The 21,050-nt window shown below is 39.8% G+C and overlaps 1 protein-coding gene across 7 annotated transcripts in view; it reads left to right on the top strand.

Moving 5' to 3' along the window:
• wdpcp (WD repeat containing planar cell polarity effector) overlaps nt 1-21,050 on the top strand; it is a 152,240-nt gene that overhangs the window by 21,091 nt on the left and 110,099 nt on the right. For 2 of the 7 annotated variants that reach the window (XM_059648303.1, XM_059648304.1), the window contains exon 2: nt 4,266-4,437. The exons of the other annotated variants lie outside the window; for them this stretch is intronic. The gene's annotated coding sequence lies outside the window, so the exon portion shown is untranslated. The remainder of the gene's footprint in view (nt 1-4,265; nt 4,438-21,050) is intronic. 7 annotated transcript variants of the gene reach the window in all.

The raw sequence follows: 21,050 nt of genomic DNA, 5'->3' as shown, positions 1-21,050 counted from the left end.
CTCTAGTTTTTATTCACATTAACTTAAGCACATTATCAACCAGATACTATCAGGGTCTATGAAATGCATTTTGTCATGTTAAGCCTCCTGCAAAGTTATGAACAAGGCATATGCTAAGACTGTAGCAATTTTAGCCAACTGAGCTATACTCTGAAGAGAAATGTCAAGTCAAAAGCCAGGATTTCTGGAACAACTAAGACTGTCAGGTTATTTTTATTTGTTTTAGAATTAGTGTGATGCAGGAGTTATATCATTCAAGACATTCATCATTTCCCTAAGAAGATGATGGATCTTTGAACTGCTATAATCTTTGTAGTAATTAAGCTTTCACAATGCATTGGGTGAAGAGTTGCATGGTTTTGGTGCTATTATTAAGTAATGGTGATGCATTGCTCAGTCAAAGCAGTGTGTTACTTGGAAATGATTGAAGCATAGAAAATAGGATTAGGATCAGGAGTAGGCTATTTGTCCCCTTGACCCTGCTTCACCATTCAATATGATGATAGAATCCCTGCTGAAGTGCTAAAATATGTTGGAGAGTCACTCTTGACACAAATTCATGACTTCATCAAACTTAACTGGAAGAAAGAGAGCATAGTGGGAGATCTCAGCTGTCATAGTCGTGACCATCGTAAAGAAAAGAGAGCAGTCTGACTCTGGAAATTACAGAGGAATTTCCTACTGTCCACCACTGGAATGGTTATTATGAGAATCCTCTTCAACCATCTCCCCCCAGTAGCTAAAAAGCTCCTCCCTGAGTATCACCATAATTTTTTTAAGTTTCCATCATAGATAGACAGGGTGGTTAAGGCATTTAGCATGCTTACCTTCATTTCTCATTGTATATAGGAATTGGGATGTCATGTTGAGGTTGTTCAGGACATTGGTGAGGCCACTTCTGGAATAGTGTGTACAGCTCTGGTCGCTGTGCTAGAGGAAGGATATAAAACTGGAGAGGGTTCAGAAAAGATTTACTGGGATGTTGCTGGACTGGAGGGTTTGAGTTATAGGCTGGGACAAGTTGGACTGACAGTGTCTGTTTCCGTGCTGTGACTCTATAAAAAGGCACAATGGAAATGATTTTCAGTGCAGAACAAATTCAAGAAAGGTGCATGGAACAGTTACTGACCTTTGTATGGCTTTCGATTCTGTCAGCTGAGAGGATTGTGGAATGTCCTCCTCAAATTTGACTGCCTGTAGAAATTCAACACCATTCTCTGCCTGCTTCATATTAATGTGCAAACCGTGATCTTCACCATCATGGACCCAATATGAGTGCAAACTGGGGTCAAGCAATGTTTTATTGTTACACCAATGTTCTCCATCTTTCTCGCTGCAACGCTTCACCCCATCACCAGGAAGCTCCCTGCCAGAATGGAGCTAATCTAGAGGATAAGCACAAACCCGTTAAACCTTTGCCTCCAGGTCACAACCAAATCTACCTGTCTGTCAGCAAGCTGCAGTTCTCTCATGATAGCTGCATGTGTGCACACTGAGGCCAAACTACAAACCATCAACACATACACAGAGGCATGTGAGAGTGGGCTTCAGACTAAACATCCGGAAAATAACAGTTGTCTATTGGTCCACTCCTGCCTCACAACACTGCCCCGACATTCAAAATCCACGGTGAGCCCCCACAATGTGGATCATTTGTGATACCTCGCGAGCCTCTTTTCAGATTGAGCAACGTGCTAGTGTAGCAGTCGGACAGCTGAGAAACAGAGTATTCAAAGTCCAATACCTCAAACCCAGCGATGACTAGGAGAGCAAAGGAAATGCTACAAGGACACCCTGAAAGCCTGCCTAAACAAAGGCAACCACAATCTCATGTGGGACTTGCTTGCCCTAGAACACACAAAATGGAGAAGAAGCATCTATAAAGGTACAACCGTTTTCAACATCACTGAGTGAAGCACGTGGCAATCAATGAGCATGAGCTGTGGAGAGAGAACATAAAATCAAGAGTGTGCCATCCAGCTGGCTCAAGAAATGCAACCTGCCCCACCTGTGGCAGTCTGCAGCTCCAGGATTGGACCATACACTCACTAGGAACACTCTGTCTGGAATGGAAACAAGTCCTCTTCGACCCTGAGGAGCTGCCAAAGAAGGAGGACAGTTGTCCAACTCTTTACCCCTCTCCTGCTTTACCTCATATCCTGTGATCACTTTAGCCATAAAAATGATATCTAACTTCTTCTTGAAAACAGTCTGCTGCAAAGAATTCCAAAGGCTTACACACTCTGTATGAAAGATTCCTGTCATCTCGGCCCTGTATGGCTTACTGGGTAAAGTCTAATAAACTAATATATAGTCCCTCCATAGCCAGAATATCCTCCTTCAGATATGTGTACCAAAACTGCACGTAATCCTCCAGGTGTGGTCTCGCCAATGCCCTGTACAATTGTAGCAACACATTTCTGCTCCTGTGTACAGTATTGCTGCTGTTGTCCTTTGTGGTGCCAGAGATGAGAGAGAACTTTCTTCACCTAGAAAGTGGTGAACCAGTGAAACATATGACTAAAGAAAGCAATCAAGGCCAAAATATTGTGCGATTTCAAGAAGGAGTTAGAAAAAGCACATGAAATCAAAGGATATGTGTGAAACATTGGAACATGCTGTTGAGTTGGATGATCAGCCATGATCACGTTGAATGAACAAGAGCAAACAGCTTACTCCTATTTTTCATATGTTTCTATGAGGGATGAGGAGTAATGCCGTTGAATAATATGCGGCAGCTTTTTATTTCAATGTCCCAGTAGATAGTCCATGGTGCTGTGGAGGTAGACTTAGTGATTGGAAGGGGAGCCAATCAAGCAAATATTAAATGATAGAGTCATAAACGCATAGAGATATACAGCATGGAAACAGACCCTTTTGTCTAACTCGTCCATGCTGACCAGATATCCTAATTAATCTTGTGCCATTTTCCAGCATTTGGCCGATATCCCTCTAAACCCTTCCTATTCATATACCAATTTAGATGTCATTTAAATGTTGCAATAATATCAGCCTCCTCCACATTTTCTGCCAGCTCATTCCATATAAGCTCACCTTCTATGAGGAAAAATTGCCCCTTAAGTCTCTTTTTAAATCTTTTACCTTTCACCTTAAACTTATGCCCTCTAGTTTTGGACTTCGCACATCCCAAGGAAAAGACCTTGTCTATTTACCCTATAGATGCCCCATATAATTTAATAAACCTCTAAGGTCACCCTTCAGCCTCCGACACTCCTGGGAAAATCGCCCCAGCCTATTCAGCTTCTCCCCATAGCTCAAACCATCCAACCCTGGCAACATCTTTTTAGTTCTTCTGTGAACCCTTTCAAGTTTTACAGTATCCATGCTAAAGCAGTGTGACCAGAATTGCAAGCAGTATTCCAGTAGTGGCCTAACCAATGTTCTTACAGTTGCAACATGACCTCCCTACTCCTAGAACCAATGCACTGACCGATAAAGACAGCCAAACCAAACGCTGCCTTCACTATCCTACCTACCTGTGACTCTACTTTCAAGCAACTATGAACGTGCACTCCAAAGTCTTTTGGTTCAGCAATAGTGCCCAATTAAGTGTATAAATCTAGCCTGACTTGCTTTTCCAAAATGCAGCACCTCATACTTATCTAAATTAAACTCCAACTGCCACACCTGGGATCATCAAACCATCTGATCAAGATGATCTCAGAAAAAACGTCCTTTTAGTCTTTTTTAAGGAGAATCAAATAGATCTGTGGGAGTTTTCTCTCCTCATTTTCGAAGCGTTCCCCACTTCTGATTCATTCTTGAACCGTCTAGAAATTTCTTTTTGCAGCTGTTTCTCATTGAACCAGCCTGTGGAAAATGCGGAGTGACACAAAAATAAGTGATAACGTTGACACAAAACGTCTGAAGAAGAATATAGATAACAAAGTGGACAAAAACTTGGCAGGGGAAATCTGAAGGTAACGTACTGTTGCAGGTGGAATAGAGGAGCTTAGTATTGTTTAAATGGAGAAAGCTACAGCACATAGGTTTGGAAGCCCTTGTCCATGTACCACATAAAGCTAGCATACACGTTCAAGGGTATGAAATGAAATGTTGGCCTCTATTTAAAAGGGAATGGTGTATGAAAATGGGGAAGACTGGCTAAAGGTATATAAGGCACTTTTTTTATAGATGATTTGTTAGTAGTATAGATGCCAGAGTATGGAAACGTAAACATTTCTCAATGGTTTTGTAAAAATATGAGTGACAATAAATTATTATTCTATTCTATTCTATTCTAGTTAGACCACAACTGGGATACTGTGAGAGTTCCCTAATCTAAGGAACAATCTAAGGGCAATATCTCAGCGTAAAATCATTGTCGCACATTTAAAACAGGTGAAGAGGATTTCTTCTCTCAGAGGATTGTGAATCTATGGAATTATTTTATGGCAGGTGGCTCTGAAGGCTGAGGTAGGTTATTTTTAAATTCAGTAAGGGGTAAAAGGAGTTGTGGTGAAAAGGCAGGAAAGTGGATTTGAGGATTATCGGGTGACTTCATTGAATGACGGAAGAGCCTCAGGCTGAATGACTACTGCTTCTACATCTTATAGTCTGAGTAAGAAGATGTTGCACAACAGAAAACTTACATTTTAATGTAATCTACAACTAACCTGTTTCCTATGGCATCAGCACTGAATTCAGATTGTATTTCCATCTGAGCTGAGATGAGAGGGCAGGAGCTAACTGGACCATGGCTTGTATATTCAATTATTTCCACTTTTTAAAGTCACAATTTCTGTCCATATTTTTATGATACTTTGAACTTCAGTTGTTACTTATGGCTATGTTAGGATAACATATGATAATTGGGTAACCAAAGGATTGGCACATGGGTGTTTCTCTGTATTCCAAGTTGAATTGTTGGGGTGGTGTAGCCCCTGATGGGAAGGAACATTTAAGTTTTCATAGACATTTTTCATGGTTAATATGACTGTGGGAATTTACCATGCAAAAGATTGTACAAGAAGTGAATCTAGTCACATGATTAACTTATTTTCATTCAACCCATGGTCACTGTCACCCACACCACAGAAATCACAGAAATCTATGATGCAGCACCAAGTGAACATTTACTCATATCACTTGTTTTTGTAGCATCAGTCAAATTAAATTTTAAAGTGTCAAGTTGTTTTTGCAAATATGACCTTGCAGATCAATGGGCTGTTGACATTACTAATCAGCAGAACACCAAATTGTCGTGCCAGTAGTGACATGTCTGAAAAATGTTGATCTGATGCAAAACAGGCTTTAGTTTTAATAATAGACAATGCTTTGTACAGTGTTTTAATTTGATTGTGAATTTGACTGGCCGAGAAATGGAAATGGTTTTTAACTGTTGCATATAGAAATTTGAAACGAATACTTTTCTGTCAACTTTGTTGCTGAAATTTCATCTTTTTCACCTTGTTCTTGCATCTCCTTTTTAGCCTCAAGGCCCTTTCTATCATTTGGTATGAACTTTTCAACTTTTCACACCCACCCTGACCTTTGTTATGCAGGACCTGTATCCTATGAAGATTTAACTTTTCCCGTCCACGTTGTTTTGACTGTCTTTGCAGAGTATTGCATTTGCCTGGAGTATCAGTTGTACATTGAGTGTTGAACTTCTCTAATGTTGTCAGTGATTGACATACTGTACACATGATGCTTGCCATGTTTGTGAATAATGTTCACTTAAATTCATTCATCTGGATGTTAGTAATCCTGCCTTTTTTTTCTGCTTGTCAGTGGTTGTCTTTCAAACAGTGTATCCATAACAACTTCAGAAGTCCTTATTAAATGTAGATCTTTCACTACAAATGCAGCCTTCTCCTGGGGTCAATTTTTGTGTCGTTTTGAACATCACACCATTCCTTTTCACAATATTAGTCACTACTTTCATGTCATTTTGGTATTTTAATTAGCATGCTGTCTTAAAAAAAGTCAGAAATTCTTTTCCTATCATAAGAGTCTACTTCTGACAATTCAGCCATTGTTTTGACCTAAGAAGTGAATTATTCACCGATCTGAATTAAACAATTCCATTTTATTTATGATGAAAATACTAAAAGTAAGCACTGAATATTTGTCTAATTTTGAGGTGTGGACTGAACGTGATGTTGTGCTTTGGTCCAATTGCCCCCTTCCTTCTCAGCCAGCCACACCTAAACCAACAACAAAAACTCTGCAGGAGAAGCACATCAGGTCTAGTAAGCTCCTATAGAGAGAAAATAGTTAAACCTTCTGACAATGGGTCACTGGTCTTCAAACACTAATTCTATTTTCTCTTTACAGATGCTGCCAGATCTGCTGTGGTTCTCCAGCACTCGTGCATTTGTTTCAGGTTTCCAGCTTTTGCATTTCTTCTTGTTTACCTGAGCCAAATGTTGATCTTAAATGTTTATGTGGGACACCACAGGGATCAACCATAGCCAATAATATTTGCTTAGAAATAATTTAAGTAGTTTACTTTGACTAATCTGAGTAGATGGACTATTACAAGTGCTGATGAATTTACAGCCCAAAGCAAACTGGATTATTGGTGAAATAGCTGACAGTTTGAATTGCTTAGCTAACATTCATTTTGATATTGGCTTAAAATCTGCTTATAAAGCTAATTATTATAGGTATAGATTTAACTTCCATTTTGTGATTGTATGTAGTGAATGAAATGTTTCCACTTGCATTCAAAGAACGCATGTGGAACAAAGAAAATTACAACACAGGAACAGGCCCTTCAGCCCTCCAAGCCTGCGCCGATCAAGATCCTCAGTCTAACCTGTCATCTATTTTCTAACGGTCTGTGTCCATTTGCTCCCTGCCCATCCATGTACCTGTCCAAATATATCTTAAAAGACGCTAACGTGTCTGCGTCTACCACCTCCGCTGGCAACGCGTTCCAGGCACCCACCACCCTCTGTGTAAAGAGCTTTCCACGCATATCTCCCTCAAACTTTCCTCTTCTCACTTTGAACTCATGACCCCTAGTAATTGTGTCCCCCACTCTGGGGAAAAAGTTTTTTGCTATCCACCTTGTCTATACCCCTCATGATTTCGTAGACCTCAATCAGGTCCCCCCTCAATTTCTGTCTTTCTAATGAAAATAATCCTAATCTACTCAACCTCCCTTCATAGCTAGCACCCTGCATACCAGGCAACATCCTGGTGAACCTCCTCTGCGCCGTCTCCAAAGCATCCACATCCTTTTGGTAATGTGGCGACCAGAACTGTACACAATACACAGTACTCCAAATGTGGCCGAACCAAAGTCCTATACAACTGCAACATGACCTGCCAACTCTTGTACTCAATACCCCGTCCAATGAAGTAAAGCATGCCATATGCCTTCTTGACCACCCTATTGACCTGCGTTGTCACCTTCAGGGAACAATGGACCTGAACACCCAGATCTCTCTGTTCATCAATTTTCCCTAGGACTTTTCCATTTACTGTATAGTTCGCCCTTGAATTTGATCTTCCAAAATGCATCACCTTGCATTTGCCCAGATTGAACTCCATCTGCCATTTATCTGCCCAACTCTCCAGTCTATCTATATTCTGCCGTAATTTCTGACAGTCCCCTTCACTATCAGCTACTGCACCAATCTTAGTGTCATCAGCAAGCTTGCTGATCAGACCACCCACACCTTCCTCCAAATTATTTACATATATCACAAACAACAGTGGTCCCAGCACAGATTCCTGTGGAACACCACTGGTCACAGATCTCCAATTTGAAAAACTCCCTTCTACTACTACTTTCTGTCTCCTGTCGCCCAGCCAGTTTTTTATCCATCGAGCTAGCACACTCTGGACCCCATGCGACTTCACTTTCTCCATCAGCCTGCCATGGGGAACCTTATCAAACGCCTTACTGAAGTCCATGTATATGACATCTACAGCCTTTCCGTCATCAATCAACTTTGTCATGTCCTCAAAGAATTCTTTTAAGTTGATAAGACATGACCTTCCCTGCACAAAACCATGTTACCTATCACTGATAAGCCCATTTTCTTCCAAAAGGGAATGGATCCTATCCCTCAGTATCTTCTCCAGTAGCTTCCCTACCACTGACGTCAGGCTCACCGGTCGATAATTACCTGGATTATCTTTACTGCCCTTTTTAAACAAGGGGACAACATTAGCAAGTCTCCAGTCCTCTGGGACCTCACCCGTGTCTAAGGATGCTGCAAAGATATCTGTTAGGGCCCCGGCTATTTCCCCTCTCACTTCCCTCAGTAACCTGGGATAGATCCCATCCGGACCTGGGGACTTGTCCACCTTAATGTCTTTTAGGATACCCAACACTTCCTCCTTCCTTATGTCAACTTGACCTAGAGTAAGCAAACATCTATCCCTAACCTCAACATCTGTCATGTCCCTCTCCTTGGTGAATACAGATGCAAAGTACTCATTAAGAATGTCACCCATTTTCTCTGACTCAGCGCATAACTTTCCTTCTTTGTCCTTAAGCGGGCCAATCCTTTCTCTAGTTACCCTCTTGCTCATTATATATGAATAAAAGGCTTTGGGATTTTCCTTAACCATGTTTGCCAGCAAGATCTCATGTCCTCTCTTAGCCCTCTTAATGCCTCGTTTCAGATTCGCTCTACATTCCCAATATTCTTCCAAAGCTTCGTCTGTCTTCAGTTGCCTGGACCTCATGTATGCTTCCTTTTTCCTCTTGGCTAGTTTCACAATTTTACCTGTCATCCATGGTTCCCTAATCTTGCCATTTCTATGCCTCATTTTCACAGGAACATGTCTCTCCTGCACACTAATCAACCTCTCCTTAAAAGCCTCCCACATATCAAATGTGGATTTACCTTCAAACAGTTTCTCCCAATCTACATTCCTCAGATCCTGTGGAATCTTGGTATAGTTGGCCTTCCCCCAGTTTAGAACTCTTCCTTTAGGACCACTCTCATCCTTGTCCATGATTATTGTAAAACTTACGGAATTTTGGTCGCTATTTCCAAAGTAGTCCCCTACTGTAATATCAACCACCTGGCCAGGCTCATTCCCCAACACCAGGTCCAGGATGGCCCCTTCCCGAGTTGGACTACATACATACTGCTCTGGAAAACACTCCTGGACGCACCTTACAAATTCTGCTCCATCTTGACCCCTAACACTGAGTGAATCCCAGTCAATGTTGGGAAAATTAAAATCTCCCATCCCCACCACCCTGTTTCTCCTACACCTTTCCATTATCTGTTTACATATTTGTGCCTCTATCTCACGCTCGCTGTTGGGAGGCCTGTAATACAGCCCCAACATTGTTACTGTATCCTTCCTATTTCTGAGTTCTACCCATTCGTGTTATGACAATAGATACAAAGTTTTCAAATTGCAAGTGAAATCTCAGCCTGCATTCTTTCAATTGTGAAAATTCTTTGAGTTAATATACACATAGGAGCTATTGGAGAAGGATGAGTAGTGATTGGGGGTGAGTAGGAGGCGAAGAAAATTTGTATTTCCAAGTGAAAAATTGTATCATCCAGGAATATGTGTTGTTTTGTATTTAACAACCATCTATAAAATGGGGTGGATTGAGGAGGGCTCAGAGTTCTGAGAGTTTGTTTTAGAAACTCCAGGGACTGTTTCCTTCTAACTGAAAACTGTACTTGTGACAGTTACATTTATAGTTGCTCAAGTTTTTTTGCCAAAGGCAGTTCCCAACATCCCGAGGGGATTAGCATTTTACAGAACACATAGTCAGAATTACATGAGGTACTTAAAGATTATACCATGAAAATTTCATACTACATTTAATGTTCAAACAACTAAACTGGTAAAACAAGAATATTCTATATTTGTAGTATCCCCATGCATACAAGTCTTCTGCAGTAAAATATATTACAAACCTAGAAAAGGGTACAAAAATTCATCAAACCAATTTATAAATTTTATAAATTATAGATAGCAATCCCAATAACGAGTGATCCTCATTGTATGCCATTTTCCCAAGTCCCATGCTGAATTCCTCACTTAGATGTAACTTTTCTCTTCTCATAATATCTGTACCAAGTAAATTAATTGACCTGCACTTTAAATATGTAGATTTCCTTAAGTTTATTTGTGTAGTTTTCATCACGCTTTCACCCTTCATACAAACTGCATTCCTCTAAACTTCTCTTCCTCTCATTGCCTTTTATGTTTTTGAGATTTTTTTCATTAACAAGTTCACCTCACACCACTTCCTTGATGCCAGAATGACAGGTGTCATGTCCTCTGACTGACCATATAGTCTCAATTTAGGGGAAGATGGTGGCACAGTGGAGATGTCACTGGACCAGCAATTCAGATGCCCAGGCTACTGCTCTAGGACGGAGATTCAATTCCTCTGCACCCTCCCTGCTACTGTGAAAATAAAATGCAATTAATAATTTTATAATTGAAAGCTATTCTCTGGTGATGGTATCATGAAATTGTAATTGATTGGCATAAAAGCCAATCTAGTGCACTAATGTCCTTTGAGGGGAGAAAATCTCCTGTCTTTATCTGATCAGGCCTACATGTGACTCCATATATGGACATAGAATATAGATCATTACAGCACAGCACAGGCCCTTCGGTCCTCACTGTTGTGCCGACCTGTCATACCGATCTGAAGCCCATCTAACCTACACTATTCCATGTACGTCCATATGCTTATCCGTATGGTTAACTACCTTCTGAATTGGTGTAGTTCTGGAAATTGGGGTCCCTTTTAAAATTGTGTTCACCTCGTATTTGTTACTTGGCATTTTCTGTGTGGCATGAAACCTCATTTAACTGTTTTATAGTGGCAACTAGCCTTCCACAGGCATAAGCAAAAGATTTATTGGGCATCACACTATCTTATTGTGAGTGAAATGTTTTGGAAATAACAAAGTTTTGTTTGTGGAAGGATTGAAACTAATCTTTTAAGTGGAGATGAGCAAGGAGTCAGCGGTCATCCTGGCATTGTGCGTAGCTGCTCATGGTCATTGGCCAAAAGGACTTAGACAGATGATTGACACAGCAGGGAAGGTCCACACCCAAAATAAGTGTACAAATAGGGATAAGTAAGAAGACGTGGTTGCAAGCAAGAGAATCCAGGGAAATGGTACCACCTTCCTGGGAGAAGACAGTGAGTTCCTTAACATCAACCGAAAGGAAGAACAGAGATAAAGATCTTTTTCCTTTCAAAACCACCTCTCCTGATCCTCTATTCGAAGGAACAAATCCAGGCCAGTCATGTTCTTTCTTTGTCCAAATAACTGATGTTGTCATCCAAATTGCTGCTTCCTAATAATCTGAAACTATCAGAAAATTACTACAATTCGTTGGTTGCCTATTTTAGGTCATGGTGATCAAGCATCCCAGAATCAACAATAGGGAAGCTACTCAGGTCAAGGACAATTAGGGATGGACAATAAATTCTGTCCTTGCCTGTGACAGCCTCATGCAATGAACAAAGTTACATCACTCAGCAGTCTATCTCACCATCAATCCATGATAAGTACTTGTATCCCTCATTAGTTAAATGTCAAAGTCCCAAATTCCCCACCCTTGGATAGTCACCTTTCACAACATTACTGCTGTAAATTTTAATAATCTAATTCTGCTTTTAACACCCTGCATCCTTAAAATTACATTTTTTTTTCTCTATTGGTATATATCCCTCATTTTTGTTCCCAAACCAAAAGGTAATAAATTTCAACAGACCTGGCCACCTTTTGGTAGAACTAGATAAATCGGTTTTACCTTTATTCAGGCAAAATTGCTTGCAATTCTAGAATCAGTGTGAAAGACGAGGACATCCCAAAGCTGTTTTCAGCATTGCTCACTCTATTAAAAAGTGTTAAATCTGACTGATACATCGTAGAGTCATACAGCATGGAAATAGGCCCTGATTTGTTTTACCAAACGCTTATCCAAATTAAACTTCACCTATCACTCCTCAGCCCATTGACCCAATTGATCAAGAGCTCTTTGTAATCTTAGATACCTTCTTCACTGTCCACTATGCCACCAATTTTGGTGTCACCTGCAAACTATATAACCATGCCTCCCATATTTATATAAATGACAAACGAAAGTAGACCCAGCTAATCTAGTCCAAAAAAACAACCCTCCACCACCACCCTGTATCTTCTACCATCCAGTTAATTTTGCATCCAATTGGCAAGCTCATCCAGAATCCTATGTGATCTACTTAATAAGTCCACCGTGCAGAACCTTGCCAAAGACTTTACTAAAGTTAAAGAAAAGAATGCCGACCGCTCTTCCCTTATTGATCTTTTTGGTTACTTCCTCAAAAAGCTCAATCAAGTTTGTGGGACACGATTTCCCTTGCGCAAAACCCTGTCGACTGTTCCTAATCTGTCCCTGCCCCTCCATATGTATGTAAATCCTCTTTCAGAATCACCTCCAACAACATACCCACCACCAAAGTCTATAGTTCCCTGGCTTCTCCCTCCAGCTTTTCTTAAATAAAGGTACTATGATATTTTAATGGGCAGAATGCATCTTTAGAAGAAATAATGCAGTGTCACATGATCTTGCTCTTCTTTGCAGCCTCATGGCAAGTTGAAGCCACAGTAAAATGTTTCTTAATAATGTTAGTGTTTTCTTTGCCTCAGCAACAACTGAAAGAGCAATGACGAAAGATCTCTGCTATTACTGGCAAAGTCGGAAGTCACACAACGCCGGATTATAGTCCAACAGATTTATTTGAAATCACATGCTTTCGGAGCGTACCCCCTTCATCAAGTGGAGTGAGAGAGTGAAGCACACACACACAATAAATAGGCAGAGAAATCAAGGGCAGAGAGGTCAAAAGATAGTGGCAAACTTCAAGCAGGTCACGGGTTCCAATCAAGCAGAACTATTGCTGAATTGGTACCCAAGATTTACCTGTGTTGTATGCGATCTCATCAGAAAGTTGAGCAATGAGCAGCTGAGCATACTATTGTATGTAATAGGTGGTTGTGCAAACGATATCAGTCAAGGATTATCAGAAAACTAGCAATGCACAGGGAAGTAAGAAAAGCATTCGATGCCTATTTCAGTCTGTTAAAAAAAATCCTCATGTTGACTGAGCTAAAATTAATAAGTGTACCCAGTGATAAGATGAAAGTATTAATAATTTTCAATATCCTGCACAAATATGCTGAGAACTGTGAGGGTTGCAGCTTAAAAGAAGAAGAATGAATCAGGGGCAGAATTGTTGCTGGAGTCTTAGATGAAACATTCTCTGACTGGTTTCAGTTAAAGGATGACTTAACATTAACAAAGGTATTTTACCTGAGCAGGCAAACTGCGATTAGGAAGCAAAACTTATTGATTTGGGGTGATGGAGAGTGATATCCCAAAGATGACTCCATAAAATGTAAGGTTTAAAGCAGAGAGGCGGTTGAAGAAAAAAAGAAGAGGATGACTGCAACAACTACCCGGCTAACTTAGCAGTGTGGTGGGAAATAAATGCAGTCACTTCTAAACTGTGTTGCAGCAAGATCCTTGTACAATGGAGAAGTCCTCAAAAGATGGTAAGGTCCATGAAATAAAAAATATCAGTGCGCTGAACATAAAATCTAGGTGCAGGTGTAGGTATTTCAGCTCCTTGAGCCTACTCCACTATTCATTGGATCATGGTTAATGTCATTTCAGCTTTCACTCCTCTTTTCTGCCTGCTCTACAAAGAACAAAGAAAATTACAACACAGGAACAGGCCCTTCAGCCCTCCAAGCCTGCGCCGATCAAGATCCTCTGTCTAACCTGTCATCTATTTTCTAACGGTCTGTGTCCATTTGCTCCCTGCCCATCCATGTACCTGTCCAAATATATCTTAAAAGATGCTAACATGTCTGCGTCTACCACCTCCGCTGGCAATGCGTTCCCGACACCCACCACCCTCTGTATAAAGAACTTTCCACGCATATCTCCCTTAAACTTTCCTCCTCTCACTTTAAACTCATGACCCCTAGTAATTGAGTCCCCCACTCTGGGAAAAAGCTTTTTGCTATCCACCCTGTCTATACCCCTCATGATTTTGTAGACCTCAATCAGGTCCCCCCTCAATCTCCGTCTTTCTAATGAAAATAATCCTAATCTACTCAACCTCTCTTCATCGTTAGCACCCTGCATACCAGGCAACGTCCTGGTGAACCTCCTCTGCGCCCTCTCCAAAGCATCCACATCCTTTTGGTAATGTGGCGACCAGAACTCTACACAGTACACAGTACTCCAAATGTGGCCGAACCAAAGTCCTATACAACTGCACAACTCTTCAGCTTATTACAAATAAAAAATCTATCTATCTCCTCAAATTTACTGCATGTCCCAGCATCCACCATGCTCTGGGCAGTGAATTCCACAGATTCATGACCATTTGAGAGAAGTGATTTCTCCTCTGATTATCTCATCACATTTAAATCTAAAACTAGATTGCCACACAAGTGGAAGCATCCTCTCGATATCTACTTTGTCAGTCTTCTTTAGCATCTTAAAAACCTGAATTAAATCTCGTCTCATTCATCTAAACTCTGGAGTATAGGCCAAACTGCTCAATCTCTCCTCCTAAAACAAAACCTCTTGCTTCTGGAATCAAATTCGTGATTCTGCTCTGAACTCCTCTTACGCAACTACATCCTTAGTCAAGGAGCCAAAATTGTGTACAGCACTCCAGGTGTAGTCTCACTAATGCCTTGTAGTCGCAGCATTTACCCTCCTTGTTACCTGCTGTACCTAGCTTTCTATGTTACCTGCATGAGGACAACCAGTTCGGTCTGCACTGAAGCACTGTGAAGTTTCTGTCCATTTAGATAATTAGTTGCCTTTCTACTCTTCTGATCAAAATAGATACCTCACACTTATTCACTGTAAACTCCATGCACCAGATTTTGGCCCATTCTCTTAATCTGTCAACATTCATTTGTAAACTGCTTATTTCTTTATTTCATCTTACTATCCCACCCATTTCAGTAGATCTGCAAACTTGGCTATTTTACCTTCTAACCCTGCATCCACATCATTAATATAGATTGCAAATAGTTGGTGTGTGAAGATCAAACTCTGCGACAGCCAATTATTTACAGCTTGCTAACCAGAAAAAAAAACACATTTGCTCTGAATCTGACTGTTTTCTGTTGGTTAGCCAATCTTGTATCCAAGGTGGTAAATTACCCCTAATACAATGGGATCTTACCTTGTATATCTTTTGTGTGGTATCTCATCAGATGCTTTCTGGAAGTCCGAATATACCGCATCTACAGGATTTCCACTAGCTACCTTGCTTGTTACATCTTCAAAGAACTCAAATTAGTGAAACATGATTCACTCTTCAGAAAACCATGTTTACTCTGATGGATTGTGTTTTGACTTTCCAAATGTAGAGCTGCCTGTCCTTGGCAAAATCAAGGACCCAAGCAGATGCTACCAGAGGAAATCAGCGTCAATTCAGTGCCAGAAATCTTCCAAAAAACAACGTTACATATTGTTCTAGGATCGGGTATAGTTGTGTGTCACATGGATAATGACTTGAACTATGGATTCATTCAAACAGATCATATCAGTGGAGTGTAAGATATTGAGCCTACATGAATCAGAACTTATACTCAACACCAAATTTGAATTGTCACAACCACCTAGGGAGTTCCTTGGATACATTGGTGTCTGACTTCATTCACAGAAGACTGGTAATTGAGATTTCCTCAGAATGTGTCTGAGTTCCAGAGATTCATGGGTATGGTAAACCAATCTGAATAGCTCTTGCTCAACCTAGCTATTAAATCACCATGCCAGCTGCTAATACACAGTACGTAATGCTGGGAGGAAGCACAACCGAGGTTTCTGGAAAAAAACGAGAGATGTTGGGATCATCCCCACCCCACCCTCCAACATTTAAAGCACTATTACCTTTAAATTATATTTTATATTTGCTAAAGCACACATTTCTGCAATCTAATTGATTTGATTCTTTAGGTGAAGCCTTGTAGAAATTGTGGGAATGTAAGAGTGTAGAAATCAGATTAATGGCTTCATTAAATTGGATGGAGAAGTCCGATGTGAGTTTGTTAATCATCCACACAATAACCCAACTAATTTAAGTCCAGATGTGATTTTATTTTTCTTTTTGTTCCAAATAACACTTAAAACTAAATCACCAAAATAGTTACTGGTTTGGAATGGCTTCAAGGTAATAGACTGCGATAATAGCTTTTCTTTTGTTTTGACCCTCTTCAACTGTTGAAACTTAATTAGACATCTCCAGGATGGAAGAGACAAAGACTGTATAATCCAGTCGCTGTTGCCAAGCAGTTGTATCTTCTTTATATTCATTCATGGGACGTGAACATTGCTGGCTGGACTAGCATTTATTGTCTATCCCTAATTTTCCTGGAACTGAATGTTACGGAATGTTACAAAGGAATGGGCAACTGTCTCTGACAGAGACCTTCATTTAGGGAAGGAAGCTGCCATCCTTACCTGGTCTGACCTACATCTGACTCCAGATGCTCAGCAACGTGGTTGACTCTTAACTGCCCTCTGGGTAATTAGGACAGGCAATAAATGCTGCCAGCGGTGCCCTCGTCCTGTTAATGAGTTAAAACAAAAATTAAAACGAAAACACCCAGAGAACCTCGCCTCACCTCACAATCTGTTAAAGGAGTGGTTAAATTAAAAAAATCCCTGGTACTCACTTTATAATCAACAAGTAACAATTTATTTATCTAACTCTGGCAGTTAATAAATTAATAGAACTACTAACAAACTGAACAATTCCCGCTCAACTGCTAAATATTCCTGAATAAACCTAAAATTCTAATGGTATGTGTTCCAATATGTAGAAGTTCCATATATTAAAGCAAATTAATTAACAAGGTTAAAGCTTAATTTCTCAAAATTACTGCCAGGATAAATCTTCCAGAAAGACCTATTCCTTCTCCAGTCAGGAACACCTTCTTCAGTTGAATTCTTGTGTCAGGAATATTAGCTAAGAGTGCCACAGTACCTTTATTTAGATGGTACTAGAAAACAGTATGCTGTTACACCAATTCCCTCATCTTTTATACCCTTTATGACCAATTAATTTCTAACATTAGGATTGGTCTGAAGTTGTCAAAACCAACAGTTTTAAACTTAATTGTCTAAATTCAAAACCCTGTTGTCCTACTTAAAATGCTGCTTTACCTGCTAAGAGTGCAGCCTTTTGATGAAACGTTTCAATTTCAAGAACTCTCTGCGCATTTGCTGCTGCCTGCAGACTTTTTTAAAGCATGAAAAAAAGCACTCTTTCCCACCCACCCGCCAACCTCACCATTTACAAAAAATTCTAATGTCCTGCCTTCCAATCCACAAGTACTATACCAATTTTGCAGCACAGGGGGCAGTTAATAGTCAAGCATATTGCTGTGAGTTTGGAATCTTTTGGCCAGACCAGGTAAGGAAGGCAAATTTCATTTCCTAAAGGACATCAATGAGGCAGATGAGTTTTTATGACCATTTTACACCATTAAACTAATTTTTAATTCCATTTTTCTTTCTGTTGAATTGGGATTTCACATCTGCCAATGTGGGTTGGAGCCCATGTCCCAAAACGCTAGCCTTGGGTTCTTTATTACTATTCCAAGGATATTACACTATGACGCTACTTCCCCTTATTTGATAATGCATTCCTGTTGATGGCATTTTACCTGGAAATCTAAAATACAATCTCTCCCAGTTTCAGTAACCCGTCACCCTGTCATTGATGCTTATTTACAACCTGCCTGAAATGATTTCTGCTTAGCTTAAACTGATTGTACTTTGCACGGCTAACTTTTGTCAATAGAAGTAGTCCTGACAGATTCCCATTCTTGAGGTTTATTGTTTTAAATGTCTGTCGTATCCCTAATCGTACTCCATTGTTTTTGCAGTGAGAAGATTTCTGGTCCCTAGACTCCTGCGTGTTTCATTCTCCAATCCTCTCTTATTATCTTTTGTTACATTTCCAACTCAGTTGCATTCCTCTGTAATCTGGGTTTTGAAACTACATAATGTACTCTAGTAGGACTCGGTCAATGCTCCTCATAGTAGTAGGATGGCTTCCATGATGTGCTTACTCCAATTTTTACTGAGCCTAACATCTCTTTTTTCTTTGACAGCTTCCAGACATTGGTTTGATGTGTGAAACTGTATCACTCACAAGCTGCCTTGAATCCATTTAGAATAAGCATAAGAGCCTAACTCCAGCAAAATAGTGTGTTTCTAGTCTTAAGTCACTCCTGACCTTAGTCCTTAGTTTTGAATGGTTCTGGAACCTACTGGTCATTTCAAGCCACTCTTTTGAGCTAGTTATGTATTTATATTCTTCACTGCAAAAATATTTAAATATATTTCCATACTATTTCATTTTTTTATTGATTAAAAGCCACATGCATGCAACTATTTCATTAAGGGTGGTTTATTCTGAGATATGACAGATTTAGAAAGCGATCTTGATCAAGGAGGATAGAGATTTTTGCTTTTTATTCCTGTATTGGGAGAGCACTTGTATGCAGGGCTTAATTTATTGTAAGCTGTAAGCAAGTTTACACATGACTTTCAAATGAACTGCCAAGAAAGGTAATAAGCGTACTGCTGTAATAAGTTGGGTGTGGGGTTTCTTGCATGTGGTTGACAGCTTGTCAAAAAATCTGATGGGGATTCATTCTCTCTCAAGAGAACAGAGGTTGTTTCAGGTGTACAATAAACTAATTGCATTTCCCCTGAATGGATAATTGTCAGACTTCAGGACTCCTATCCAACTTTTCAGAAGTCTGAAAACATTTACAGTAGTTCCATAAAAGTGTCTTGGAGTGCTCTTATCTAGATTACTGTAAGGTAGCCAAACTCTCCCATATTTACACTATATTTTTGTGTACATTTTATGTATTTTTCTTTTCATTAAACACTTCTCTATTCATTTTCCATTGTTCTCTATTTTCATCTTTGTTCACTAACAAATGAATACTTCTGCTCTTTTAACTGATTATTTTCATCTAACTTTTGATTTTCTATCTTAAAATTCCATAATTTGCATTATTTTCTTTGTAGTATCGCAGATTTTATATTGAGAAGGATTTGCCTGATTTCTTTCTATCAGCATTAATAAATATTGCCAAAATTATCAATTTGATTTGTGTTTTTGAGAGCCAGTGATAGGCATAACATGATGAAAAGTTAGGATGCCTTTAAGGGTTAGATACCATTGGTACCATTAGTAAAATGATTTGGTTTTATTCCTGGTGTAATTGAAGAGTTTCACGTTAGCCGTTTCTGCTCCTATTGTCTATTCATTTGGCAGCTGGATAGCACCAAGTGAGAAAATAAATGTAAATAATAGTTCTACCTAGAACATTTCTGGATTTAATTATTTCCCTCACTAAGGCTACAAAGTACATATCTTAATCTTTTACACAGCCTAAATCTTAAGTTGTAACAAAATAATGACAATCTCGGAATACAGTGGGACCTCGATCAGATGGGCCAATGACCCGAGGAGTGGCAGATGGAGTTTAATTTAGATAAATGTGAGGTGCTGCATTTTGGAAAGGCAATTCAGTGCAGGACTTATACACTTAATGGTAACATCATGACCCGTTTTGCTAAACAAAAAAACCTCGGAGTGCAGGTTCATAGTTCCTTGAAAGTGGAGTCATAGGTAGATAGGAAAGTGAAGAAGGCATTTGACATGGTTATCTGTATTAGTCAGTGCATCGACTATAGGAGTTGGGAGATCATGTTGCAGCTGTACGGGACATTGGTTAGGCCATTTTTGAAATACTGCATGCAGTTCTGGTCTCCCTGCCATAGGATGGATGTTGTGAAAGTTGAAAGGGTTCAGAGAAGATCTGCAAGGATGTTGCCAGGGTTGGTTTGAGCTATAGGGACAGGCTGAATATGCTGGGCTATTGTCCCTGGAATATTGGAGGCTGAGGGCTAACCTAACGGAGGTTTATAAAACCATGAGGGGCATGGATAAGGTAAATAGGCAAGGTCTTTTCCTTGGGTTGGGCAAAACTAGAGGGCATTGGTTTAAGGTGAGGGGAAGATTTTTTAAGAGACTGAAAGGGCAGCTTTTTCATGCAGAGGGTAGTGCATATATGAGGTGAGTTGACAAAGGAAGTGGTGGAGGCTGGTACAGTTACATCTGGATGGGTATATGAATAGCAAGGGTTTAGAGGGATATGGGCTAGATGCTGGCCTATGGACAAGATTTGTCTAGGACATCCGGTCCACGTGGATGAGTTGGGCCGAAGACTCAGTTTCCATACTCTGTGTTTCTATAACTGCATGACTGTCTGTAATTTATAGTATGCCAAACTGAGGAGGTAGTTTTATTATTGTAGAAAGGTTACAATAGAAAAACTTCAAAATTTAAAACTTCCAAGCAAAATTCTCGTAAGGTAACCGTGATCATGAAAATATTGATCTGAATGTCAGGAACTGATGCCCACTTTGAGTGTTGTGACCTTTCTTCCTGTGGAATGTCATGTGTGCATGTTATTACAGGACTTTATACTGGGGCAGGCAAATTGTCTTACTTATAACTTTGATATTGCAAATACCCTGTGTTGATTTTACAGAAAAAAAGTGACATGATGTTTATTCCTCTCCTCAAGAGAGGATAGTCACAGTTTTGAATATTAGGGCTGATTTTCTCAGCTGTTTCTCCTTGTCTGAGGAAATATTCATTTGTCCCAAAGACCTGTCAGTAATTTTTGTGTAGGCTGTGTAATATCAAAGGGTCTGGTTCTGGATTGTGGTTATAACTGGTAGAACCAGATTATTCACATCAGTCCTGCTTCAGGTCAACCTGTCACAAAATATGGTGAGAAGCAGTAGTGACATTTTCTGCAGCTATGGCTGAAGTAACACCTGCTCTTTACATACATAAGGGGAGAATGCCCTAAAACTTTCAAAAGACATTGGCAACATAATCTGTTATGTTTTCTCTTCTCAGTTACTTCCTCATTTCATAAATACAGCAAAAATCATTGCAATCAAATCTTGATAACATCTTTCCTGTCAGTCATTATTAAACTTGAAAGCCATTG

The sequence above is a fragment of the Stegostoma tigrinum genome, chromosome 9, assembly GCF_030684315.1.
Source record: "Stegostoma tigrinum isolate sSteTig4 chromosome 9, sSteTig4.hap1, whole genome shotgun sequence".
In the NCBI taxonomy this organism is placed as follows: domain Eukaryota; kingdom Metazoa; phylum Chordata; class Chondrichthyes; order Orectolobiformes; family Stegostomatidae; genus Stegostoma; species Stegostoma tigrinum.
Note: the sequence above shows the minus strand (reverse complement) of the source record. Positions and strands in the feature narration are given on the sequence as shown.